Genomic DNA, 12456 nt, shown 5'->3' on the forward strand with positions numbered 1-12456 from the left:
AGACACCAAAAGATTTACTTTATTTTTTGTCCTTTCAGTCATTGGAAATATTTATTCTGCTTTTTAGTTTCAGCAAAACTGAGAACTAGGTTTACACAATGAGGCCAGCTGCTTTACTTGACTGTACACAGTGATTCTAAGTTTACCATCATTCTGAACACGTGACTCACTTGTACAGACCTGTTTTCTATTGATTGTCTGGGCTATATATTTTCTTTTACTGGATGTACATATATTTGTACTATGTGCATACAACATATATGTGAATGTATATGTGTGTGTGAATCCCTGTTGTCAATTTTCTATTGACTGGGGTTGATGCGGTATATTCTTTAGTCTGTACACCGTGTATCACCCAAATACAATGCACACGGTTACACTGTATGTTAAAACTCAGTGTATTTGCAACATAGAGTGAGATAATGAAATCTATTCCAATTGTATAAATATTCATACATCTATAGATGTAAACTCTACAAGCTCAATGGAAAAATACGCTAACACAAATTGTCTCTCTAGCCAACAATATAATCCTGATGCTTTTTGGAGAAAAAAACCCACAAGAGACATCTTGGGAGAAACCGTCAGATTTCCCTGAATCACACAGCTGTATTAGTGCTTTTACGTGGGTCCACAGAGAAGCATGTAAAAATAAACTGAAGGCTAGAAGTAGTGACCTTTAGAGAAGGAGTAAGGAAGATGACCCGATCCACTTGTCAGTTATGACAAATCAGTGTTGCTCTAAGGTCATTTTGAGTTATTTCCTTCTGTACGAGGCTGTATCTGCTCCCCTCTCCTAACAGTATGTTAGTTACCTGTTCATAATGGTCCTCCTTACTTGTTTTTCTTTTCTTCAGACCATCTGACACATCCTGTTGTTTTACCAGGCATTCAGAAGGCTTTAGCATGCCTTCTAATCATAGCATATTAAGGAACAAGCAAATCTTCATGTCTTGATTCAAATTAAAATATTAATGTCACTGAACTATTTTCCAGAGAAATGTTGTGGTTATTAATTTTATTTATTTTCTAGAGAAAGTGTTACAGCCAACACCCCTCAAATGCGTAATCACTGTATGAAAGAACACATCAAATAAGACCTTTTCTGCATACTTCCCTGCCATCTGTTTATGTTCTGACTTACTTAACAACTACTTATTATCAAACTAACAATAGGCATTAAATACATACATAAGATTAAACATAGGGCTATTAGCTGTTGCACTTGTTCATTCTCAAAACGTATATATATCATTTACCTGTATACCCTCGATTTTGTTCTGTAACTACCCATCTAAATGACAAACAAAAATAGTAATGAATTCTATAAACTTATTTGGGACATAATTTATTTGTAAGACTGTATGAAACACAGTTTCATTACATCATACAATGCTTTTATGTTAAAGGAATTAGCATCCAATGCCATCTTCACTTTGTAAGATTCAAAAATAATTGAGATTTGGAACATGAACACTTCAGAATCTGATTTAAGAAGCAACAGCAGAAAGTTAGGCAAGATTTTGAAATCTTCTGAATGCTATTCCTTTATAAACTGCCTGGAGATGAGAAATGCATTGCTATGAAATGGAGTGATACAAATGCATACCTTGTGCATTTTATCTTCAGGAGTATTAGGTGAGAAATTTTGGACAAGCTTTTATTAAAAAAAAAATGAAGAAGTACTTTATTTCAAAATATATCAAATGCGTTTATGAAAAAAAGAGAGGTAAGCCTGTTCTAATCTAGTATGAAATATCATTTAGAGACCCACTGGCCCTGTATTATTATTTATTCTTCATATTGTGGTAAAGGTCATTATGCTGCATATTGTACCAATACACAGAAATAACACTGAACTGTATTAAGTCACAGAATATTCTTTTACTGAAAGCACAGTACTAAGGGAAGCACTGAAAGGCGCTGAGTGGTTGATTTTACACCGGTACAACCTATTTACACACACTCTTTCCCCTGCTTTCACTCACATCAAGCCATGAGTACAGGAGAAAACTACCCTATTCTCAGAGATGCATCAGTACCAAGAGGAGCTGAGTTAATCTACACTGATGTATTAAAAGTAAGTACAATATAAAGAAATCAAATAAATGACGTCACAATGACCTAAAAAGGCACTATAGATAATGCCTCTTCTCAGAACTCTGTAAAACTGTGAATAATACCATGGAAGCAGACTAACGCTTGTTCACTGGCCGTGTGGTATGCCAGTCATAGAGACAGTGAGATCAGGTTTAGCAGTTTTACCTTCTGCAGCATGAGGGTGTATCTTTCAGAATGACTGCTAGGTGCCTAAAAAACACAGGCACATCATAATTTTTGTTATAATGATCATTTATTACTCAGTCTATTCTTCATTTTTTGTACAGTGATGGAAAGTAAAGCTTGGCTAGCATAAAAGATTAGCAAGAATAACAGAATGGCCCTGACAATGAAATATCAGGAGACACAGCAAATACTCAGTCACAATCTCCTGTTGCTTCAATTTATTGCAACATAATTGTCTTCCTGGCTTTATTATAAACGATTTTCTTTGGTAAAAATGTTCAGTTGTTGTGAAAACTACTTGTGAATCTGTGAAAGATCTTTCTGAAGAACAAACGTAGGTGTAAGGATCATACAGAATGGAATTCCAAGTTACATACTTAAAACTAGATTGCACAATCTTTATTTGTGTTGGTGAGCAGCTATTTACCCAAGCAGTCCTACAGGCTGAACTCAGCAAATTGATATTTCCTCATGCATTTCCTCCTGTATTCACAGCTGCATAATTTGTCCAATAAGTACATGGTTCATGTAAAATTTTCTTAAAATTTCACTATAAAAGTACAGATGTCTAACACTGAAATGACCAATTTCAACATACACTAACCTACCTACTTCAGATTTTCCTCCTTCATAAACCAGGAATAAATACCATTCACTGTCAGGCTTCACGTGGAATTACCGTTGCTACCAAATTAGGAATTCTAAATGCTTGATTACCAGAATCATTAACCTCTTTAACCATTAAGAAAAATGGAGCTTTGCATTGCTAGCTGATCTAATACTAACAAATGAATACTTTAATCTCAATTGTTTACAGGTAGATCACTGTTCATCTGAAAATCTAATTATTCAATCTATTAAAAGTCACTGCAGAGCTTAATTAGCTGATCAGTCAATTATTTGCTTATGCTATTCTTAAGTTGAAGACACAGGAAATATTTATTTTTGTTGGTTTGCATGTGAGTACAACTCATTTTTTTTAAAAATAATTACCAAGAACTCAGCTTTGTTTAATTATAATTTACTTGGTGATTATTAGTCTTGCCATATCTGCCTGGAATCAAACTCAAACGGTACTTTGCAAGCCAGGCAGGTGTTGCTGATATGTTCTCTCACCGCAACAGATTTGCTTCCTATAGGATGAAAAGTGAGCGTCCAAGGAACAAGCATTAGTTTCAGACCTGACAAGCAAGTACAGTGTCCCACCCACGTAAAAATGAGCAGTAAAACATACTTCATACACCAGGCACCTGATGGTCACAAAGCTCGGTATGGAAGTTGCAAGGCATTCTTGCATCTACCGTGTCATCACAGCACCCCTCCTGAAAGCTAAACTGAGGGCACTGTACTAATGAGCAAACTTCGAAGGAACGCTATCTCCTTCCATGAGCAAGTGGAGAAGTTGAGGAAAACTGGGTCGGAAGTAAACATAATTGGCATTTTGCTCCCTTCTGTGTCAGCAAAGGGAGCTGACTGGACATGAGAGAGAGGACACACTTCATCTGGCAAAGGGCTGATAGCACACTCCCCACTTGTGCAACACTGCAGTTCAGGGGAAATGTGATTCAGAGGACTGTCTCTGAGTCATAATTTCGTTCTGAGCTCCTTCTGAATGGGTAAGGCTACGTTTTGTCCCATACTTGGAACTACAAGCGAAGATTCCGTCTTACCCTACATTTTGAAATGTGTCAAGGAGTTCAAAAACGAGGGACACCAACACACATTAGTTTCTACTGAGCATTACTTCACTTTGCAATAATTAAACTGGAGTAATATATTTTACATTAACAAAAAAAGCAATCACCTACTGCTAATGACTTTAAACAGTAAAGCAGCATATTTAGTATCTGTGTTTTCTAAAATGTCTGTTTTGTCCTGCTACACATCTAAGATACTTACATGTCTTGTATCTATAGAAGAGATACCCATCATACACATGGGAAATTGAGAAGTTAATTATCTAAAGTTTACAGAAATCCTATCTCAGAACTACAGAATGGCCCACAGCGGAACAGCAGATCTCGACCCACGGTTGGGTTTCCTGAGGCATGGAAGTACCTGGGCAGCAGAGAGACCCAGCGGGGCCAGCAGCTCTCGCGAGAGGCGCTGAGGAGGCCTGGGCAATGCCAGAGCAACCACGGCCACCACACCCCCCCAAAACAAACCAGCCTGGGGAACGCTGCGAATGGAGAGTGGTGGGGTATTTGCACAGGAAGGGCATTGTCACCCTACCAGCTCAAGAGGTGTGTTCAATTGATGTCATCATCCTCCCAGAAGGAGCTTAGCTATGGCATCCACTTGGCTGAAAGTCCAGAGAGCTTGCCCTCACACTTGAGAGGAGATGTCTCCTGAGTCTGCAAATCATTGCCTCTTTTCCAATTCCTCTCTCAATTCCCTGGTTTCTAGCAAGGGATCTCAGCTGTTGTGCTTCTTTACCCTCGAATTGCTGACTGTTGGCCCCGTTATTCCAGCACTGGAGCAGCCAGGCAGCAATCCGCTCACCTGGGTGGTGGCTGCCATCTTTCCACGTGTCTCAAAGTTCTGATGAGGTCAGGGACCAGGTAGTTTCTGCTTCCTGTCTGACTTCTCTCACTCCTTCCTCCCATTTCCACAGCTTTTGGTCTAATTTAATCTGAAAATAATTCAGTGTGTGCGCTCCAAGACTGCTACACATTGCAAATCAAAGCAGGTGAGTAGGGACAAATGAAAAATTAATTTCAAAACTTAACTTCTAATCCAAACTAAAACACTAATGTAGATATATCATAATTGTACTCCTGGAATGCATCTTTTGGTTTAGATTAATCAAAAAGGAATTCAGTTTGCATTCTCCAAGACTGTCCTCTTCAAAAGTGAACTCAAACCTAAAATGCTGATGCAGGCACTCCCTTTGCAACCCTGGCAGAGAGGAGCTCTGTTCTTTGCTTCACCCTATGCCTTCTTGCAGAGCTCTACACAATTAGTATACTGCTTTGTGCTCTAGAATGGGAAACTTTTTTTGAATAGTGTCTTTTACTATAACTGGTATCATTCCCCGTTCAATGGAGTGACGAGACAAAACCCACCCCTTCACTATCTTGTATGGGCTACCTCTATTTAGATAATAGTGAGCAAGAGAAACACGTGCAAAGCCACTATCATCCTTTCCTGCAAATGTGTAAAAATGGCTCCATACAGCAAGGAGCAAAGGCACTTTCACCCTGCCTTTTCCATGCACTGACTACTGCAGTTACCACAGAGAGTTACTGTTTGAAAAAGACTGAAACATTACCCTAAACGGGCACCTACTCTGTAATGGAAATTGGCCACATTTTTTTTTTTTTTTTTAAAAAAAAAAAACTAATAGTGAAGTTACAACATTATTTTGTACTGCCAGAAGGTGTGGTGTCCTCACAAATGGATGATGCCGCCTCTGTATGACAAGCGGAGGCATTTCTGAGCTGTCAGTCAAAGATACTGCACAGCAAAAACACCAGCCCAGCTTTTCCAAAAGAAAGCTCAGACTCAGCTGAAAAAGAAAACAACACGTGGGAGTACCAGCTTCTGTGTGAAAAAGGATTCTATATGCCAGGATTCCTTCTTTAAAATATTTTCCTTTAAGTTAGGTATCTTTCTCTTCTTACCAGTACTGTTCTTAAGCTCAGGTGACCACCTGTTGCTCCATTATACAATACCCCAATTCTAACAAAACCCGTCTCTATTCCATGGTCTTGTATCAGAAAGTACAAGTAATCTAAATAAAGAGCTAATCAATTAACAGCTGTGCATTCTATTTTTTCCTAATTCAGTTGTTCATAAACATTTTAAATATATGCCCTTACATAACACAGAATGTTAATTCAGACACAATTAGGAGATTTCACAAGAATTATTTTCAGAAAATTATTTTGTTGGCCATGAGTAGATTAAAAATTCAATACATCTTGCTGTACAGATGAGACAGAGCTCTTTCTCTATTACACCAAAAATAAAGGATAATTTCTGTCAATTAGACAAGAAAAGAAAATACAGAAGCTAAATGAAAATGACACCACATAAAAGTGCATAAGTAACAGTCAATTCATTAAGTGTATCTGTGGTTAAGAGAAGCACATGCACACTCATTCCCTGAGAGATATTGCTGGAGAAATTCAGGTTCAAAACAATCTGACCTCCACTGATATTCACACACTGACACTCCAAGACTGAAGCTGCCATCAGAAAAAGCACACACAAATGTGGTTTGCAATCTTCTGTTTCCTGCCTTTACTAAAGAAATCTCTATCAGGAAAGGGGGACACAAATTACTTGTAACTTCCCAAGTCAAAAAATGAAACTGAAGGGCAAATATTTTTTTTTTTTTTAGCTGAAGGCATTTCAGAAGCGAGGATGGAGATAATAATTGCATAAGCTATATCATCCAGCATAAAGCTGAAATTTCTCATTTATAAACTGTCTAGAGGGTATTTACTTTAACTTCTACTAATAGTTTTTTAAAATCAAAGAATTAAAGACATGCTGGCTAATTGATATATAACACCTTTTTGGTAGATATGATGTACAAGTAAAGAAGGTAATAGGAAAGGTTCATTTGCACTCAATTTGGGGGGAAAAATGCTTTTCCTTTATCAAAACAGTCCTGTCTGCTCATTACCATTACTACTTGAAAACTGACACTAATTATACCACTTTTTATTTGCAGTTACATAAATGGGTATCTTTAATTTCTGTTCCAGCCTGCTATTCGCAAAAGACAATCTGTGCAATTAGTGAGTAAAAGTCTGGTTGCTTTAGTAGTTTCCGTATCTTACTGACCTGGACGTACGGCCAAACCCTGTATTTCGCAAAAGGGCACATTTATGTTTCTGTCATTAAAGTAGTTGCATAATATTTCACATAATCCCAAAGCTATCATCACTATATAACCCAAATAGCAACTATCCATAAAGAGGAAAACAAATAGGCAGGATAATCTTACTATTCATTCCTGATCCAGTGAGCAAACGTTTTGCAAATCTGAGCATATGCCTTTGAAAAACAGCGTTCTGTGGTTCTTTTCACTGCATGGTGACACTATCCCCAATTATACAAAACAGTAAAGAAACCAAGCGTCTGAGTATTTTCTGTGGACAATTATGTGATAGGATTAGATAGCTGGTGAAAGGAGTATAATGGAACAAGTAAACAACCAGATCTTCATTATCAGAGAGGTGCTGAGCACCCGCAGCTCCCTCTAAATTAAATCAGGCAACTCTTTGATTGTCTCCCTTTAATCTTTGTGCCTAAAAATCTTAAATTCAAATCTATATATTTTCATAAATGAGCATCATCATAAATGCTGTGAGGGTTCCAGTATCTTATTTCAGTACGCATGGAAGGCCTGGATGAGAGAAATAAGAGTTCATGTAGTTCGTGCCTGGAAAATGCATGTTTAGGGGACTCTTGCCATGATTCTACGCGTTTGTAGGGATACAGGAAACCCTCGGGTTGGCTTTTACAATGACTTGTAAAAAAACTTTAAAAAAAAAAAAAAAAAAAAAAGACTTTTAGAAAACTCTTGATACCGTAACACACAAGATTCTCAGTCAATAACAGATTTTATGCCCAAAACCACTCTTTTGAGAAAAGGAAGAATTATTATTTCCATTTAATGACTAAGGAATTGAAGAATAAGATAGACTGATAGACTTGCCCAAGGATGTAGGGGAAACCTGCCACAAACTGAAGCGACAGCTAAGAATTCCTGATCTGTGCCTGAAACAGAAGGCATTTCTGTCCTCTAGATCTTGGTTAAGAAATGTCACAATCATTTAATTTACTCATTCCACTGACATACAATGAATGGGGAAGCTTCCTCGTTTGCAGAATAACCTAGCTACAACGGATTAATCCAAACCCGCTATCCTATTTGATTTCACGAGCTAACTTTGCCTCTCGTAAAAATCACAGTATGTCCGTACTGGGAACAGAACTGCTATGCAGTTAGTGAGAGCAGGCCACTCTGGAGATGTAAAGATAACATGAGACTTCTAGGGGAAGAGTTTGGGCCATAAATATACATTATAAAGATTTATATTAATTTATTTTGTGAACCGAGTTAAAGTAGTTAATAAAATGTTAGAAACGTATACAAATCTATAATTAGTGAAACAGCGTAACGTGTAGAATTAAAACCTATGACGCTTACCTTTCACTCCAACGTCCTCTGGATGCTAAATACTTCTGGGATATTTTTATTCTAAATTTCTACAGAGAGGTAAACTGGAGTTCCTTTCCTTTTTAGGAACATGTTATGTGTAAGACTGATTGTGTTTTACTACTCAACAAAACTGATTTATTTTTTGTCTTTTCTTGGGTAATGACTCCTGTAGACGCAACTGAGGATGGGCCTAATATTGGCTGGTGAAACTAGAAGAATTGAGCAATAAATCATGCGACATTCTGTCCAAAACCATTTACCTCTTAGATCTTAACTGAATTAATAATACTGCTCTGTGGAATTTCACGGACACCTACAGGAACCCATTACTTGTCCCTCAATACTTCTGCAGCAGATGACATACATGGCCCTCCATTTGGCTCAACAGTACGACTACCAGTCGCTTAATTACTTTGTATTATAGACATTATAGCCACTTGTGGAAACTATAATGAAAGAAATGGTTTCAAATTTCTGGTCTTTTACAGTGCCTGCCCCACGCAGACACTTGGTAGGGCAGAAAGAACAAATAAATGAAACAGAAAGCAAACATACCTCCAGCTCTAAGAACGACAGGTTCTTCAAGTCTGGTGAAGATCAAGCGACACGTAGAGGGGATCTTGATTTCCCTTTACAGTTGCTGGAAGACAATGCAACCACAGTTAAGGAAGCATTCTGTACTCAGGCTATGTTGGTTTCTGTAAGTAAAACTGAAGAATATAAAACTGACTCTATATAACAGTAGGGCACTGACTTCACAGAGTAAACTATGGCTATGTGCCAGACCAGTAGTCAGAGAAACAGTGAGACAGAAGCCTACAAAGGTTTGTGAAAGTTATAATAATTTGTGACATGAAAGATAGTAAGATTGGATCCTATCCCATAGCTAGACAGTTAATTCAGTAATGGAAGGGTACCTTATACTAACAGGTATCCTTACGTATTTCATATAAGCTACAAAAATAAAAAAAATCACTACTACAGAAAATCGGTAACTTTGATTCAATAACTGCATCAAAGACTCTAAACAACATTGATTGGAAAGAGGCAAAACAAATTAGTTATTCTTCCTACTAACGAAAGTTGAGAAAGCATATGCAAATAAAAGATTTGCAGTTTGGGAAAGCGTTTCCTAATAGTCACATAGAAAAATACAAACAACTTAAGTTTTCAGGAAGGCTAAGCACTCTTTTTAAGCCAGAGAGGACCATCAGAAAAATCCACTCCTATTAGCTTTGCTCTTCACAGTTACCCGTGGGGCTCATCACGGGCGTCCACCACCCCAAAATTCTACATGACTGAACTATGCATACATTGCTTTCTCAGCTCTCTAGTAAAAACATTGCAAATGCAATGCAATAGCAAAAGAATTTAAAAGAGACTGGAAAACATGGATACATTTCTTCTTGCATACAGAGGCAGATTATTCACAGGTACTGTCAAGCAAGCCCAGAGTTTGATGACTAAAAAAAAAAACATAAACAAAATAGAAAACCCAAGCCCTTTCTTTTAAATTTTTTCCTTTCTTCCTCCCACACGTATCCTTCAGCAACCAGCTGGAATAAGGATGTAATGAACACAGTTCACCTTGCTCTACAGTTTTAAGGCTTCAGTATATTTAAAACTTGAGAACAACTTTAAATTTTCATGCGAAAGTACTGAAATTCAAACAATATATAGAAATGCACAAGCAATCTCAACTCCACCCAACTGATGGACCAGGCAGAAAAGAATGAAAAATAAAAGGAATACACCTTCAAAAATCAGTTTAAGTCTTCCAGAGGCTGTCAGCAATATAATGCAATATAATTGTACAGCTACTGCATGACAGCATTGCGTGGTAGAATCAACGTTACTGGGATGTTTGGCTGCGTACTTTCATACTAATATGTTTGAACTTCTTTAAAAACTAAATTTAATCTCAGTTTCCTACTGTTTATACTACTTGTTTTGGGAATAATTACATTTCTGTAGTTACAACTTATTCACTATATTGCCATAACACTTAGGAGCTATACTCAGGGACAATAACATATTGTGTTAGATGTAAAAATACAAAACAAAAAAAAAGATTGCAGTTTAAACACATGATGAGCAGGCAGTGAACAGACAGAGAATGGAGAAATACAAAGAAATCATGAGGCATTAATAATCAATATGGCAAGTACAAGATTTGGCCTGCCAGCTTCCAAATTGAGTTACTGGAGATTCAAAAAAAAAAAAAAAAAAAAGAAAATCTTTTCCCACATCTGAGAGGCAGAATGAAAGAAAACGCAGAGCTATTTATCCAAAAATTTCACAAGTGGGTGGTGGAAGTTGGTGTCAGGGATTGGCGAGAGCTGTCATCTAAATAATGAATCATAGGTGAGGTAGAATGACCTTGAAAGCAAACCAAGTACATTATGTTTGAGTGACAGAGAAGGGAGAGCTAGTAAAGAGACATACGGTCAAAATTACTGGCCAGGGAAGTGATCTTTGCCATCGTATTACGAAAAAAAAAAAGATTATTTTTACACTTACATGACTGATATACACAAACTCCTAACTCAAATTAAATAGACTTTTGGCAGGGGCACTTCTCTTAAAAATGAGAAGGCACCAGTGACTCCGTCGCTGGGCGAGACCTTGACCTCCACCGCTGAACACCTGCTACCACGCTGCAGCACGACACAAGGCGGCAGGAAAGCCGCTTCTCTTCTCGGCCGTGCCCTTCGCGGGCAGGCTGACAGAACTGCGCTGCCTTGACGCCCATTAAACGCCTCTGCGAGGAGCTGGCAAAGGCAAGAGTTAATGAAGAGAGGAAGAAAGCATTACAGAGGTGGGTAAAAGGCTAAAAGTGGTGCTTTTAAAAAGGACAGAAAACTAGTACCCTCCAAAACCATCGCTTAAATGGTGGAACACCTGTACATTTGGTAACATCTCGCCCTGTATTTTAACAATACAGTTAATCTAGGTGAGGAAAATAACTGTACGGCACACAAGCGCCCATTCAGTTTGACTGCAAAACAAAGATTTTGCTCCTCGGTCATCGTATTTTGACCTAAAATCCAGAGGTTATGTCAGCAGCCCGCCTGGATACCACAGGCGGAGGGTCGCATGCTGTCGCTGAGCAGCCACAGAAGTGACACAGGTTGCTCGTGGTGCCAAAACCAACACCGACTGGCACTGGACAGTCCCAAACCCGCGCCAATTGTCAAACGATGTAGTCGTGAATCAAAATTAAACCCCCGCCGTACCACGGGGCACTGCACCGCAACCAAAACGCGTTTTCCCCTGTCAGATCAGGTAACACCAGTTGCTGGGGGGAGGGGCTGGAGGCTTACGGGGTACGCGAGGAGGAAGGAGCCGAAGCCGGCCGCGCCGTACGTGTCACGCGTGGGCTTCGCTCCTCTCCGCCAGCACCCCCCCCCCGCGCCGCCCCCGGGCCGCCTCGCACAGCGGGGCCCGATCCTCGGCTCCCGCCGGCGGCACCGGGTTTTGCACCCGGCCCCAACGGCCGCTCGCGCGCCGACGGGTTGTTTACTTCCTCCGCGGCGCGCGCGCCCGCCCGGCCGCCCGCTCACCCCTCCCTCCTGGCCCACCACCGCCCCGCGCGCCCGGCATCCCCCGCCGAGCTCCCCGCTGGCCAATCGGGGCCCGCCGGCGGCCGCGCGCGGGCGGGCAGGCTCCTCCAGTCAGCCGGCAGCTCTCCTCAGACGGGGCTTTGCCGCTGATTGGCCACGGGGTCTGCCCATCTCCCCCAAGCTCCCGCCTTCCGTTTTACTCGCGCCGCCGAGTACACACCGCTCCCCGCCCCCGCCTCCCCTATCTGTGTGTGTGAGGCGCGGATTGGCCAACACCCCAGCCGCTCACCCCTCCCCGCCAATCAGCGTCGGCCCCGCCCCCTTCCACACTCACTCGACCCCCGCACAGGAAATCGCGGCCAGCGCGGGGCTGGCGCCGCCTTCCACTGGCCCATTACGCTGCCCATCCGCCTGAGCCCCGCCTCCCCC

At 40.3% G+C, this 12456-nt stretch overlaps 1 protein-coding gene across 4 annotated transcripts in view; it reads right to left on the reverse strand.

The window, feature by feature from the left end:
• The window catches only part of NXT2 (nuclear transport factor 2 like export factor 2), a 66679-nt gene extending 54532 nt beyond the window's left edge, over positions 1-12147 (reverse strand). Inside the window, exons 1-2 of one of the 4 annotated variants that reach the window (XM_086756212.1) lie at positions 12028-12147; positions 9020-9104 (exon numbers count right to left, since the gene is read on the reverse strand). The gene's annotated coding sequence lies outside the window, so the exon portion shown is untranslated. Of the gene's footprint in view, positions 1-9019; positions 9105-11700; positions 11926-12027 lie in introns of those variants that run through there. The other 3 variants (XM_086756214.1, XM_086756211.1, XM_086756213.1) reach the window with 3 other exon arrangements.
• Between the last annotated feature and the right edge of the window lie 309 nt (positions 12148-12456).

The sequence above is a fragment of the Chlamydotis macqueenii genome, chromosome 11 (genome assembly GCF_036417535.1).
Source record: "Chlamydotis macqueenii isolate bChlMac1 chromosome 11, bChlMac1.mat, whole genome shotgun sequence".
In the NCBI taxonomy this organism is placed as follows: Eukaryota; Metazoa; Chordata; class Aves; order Otidiformes; family Otididae; genus Chlamydotis; species Chlamydotis macqueenii.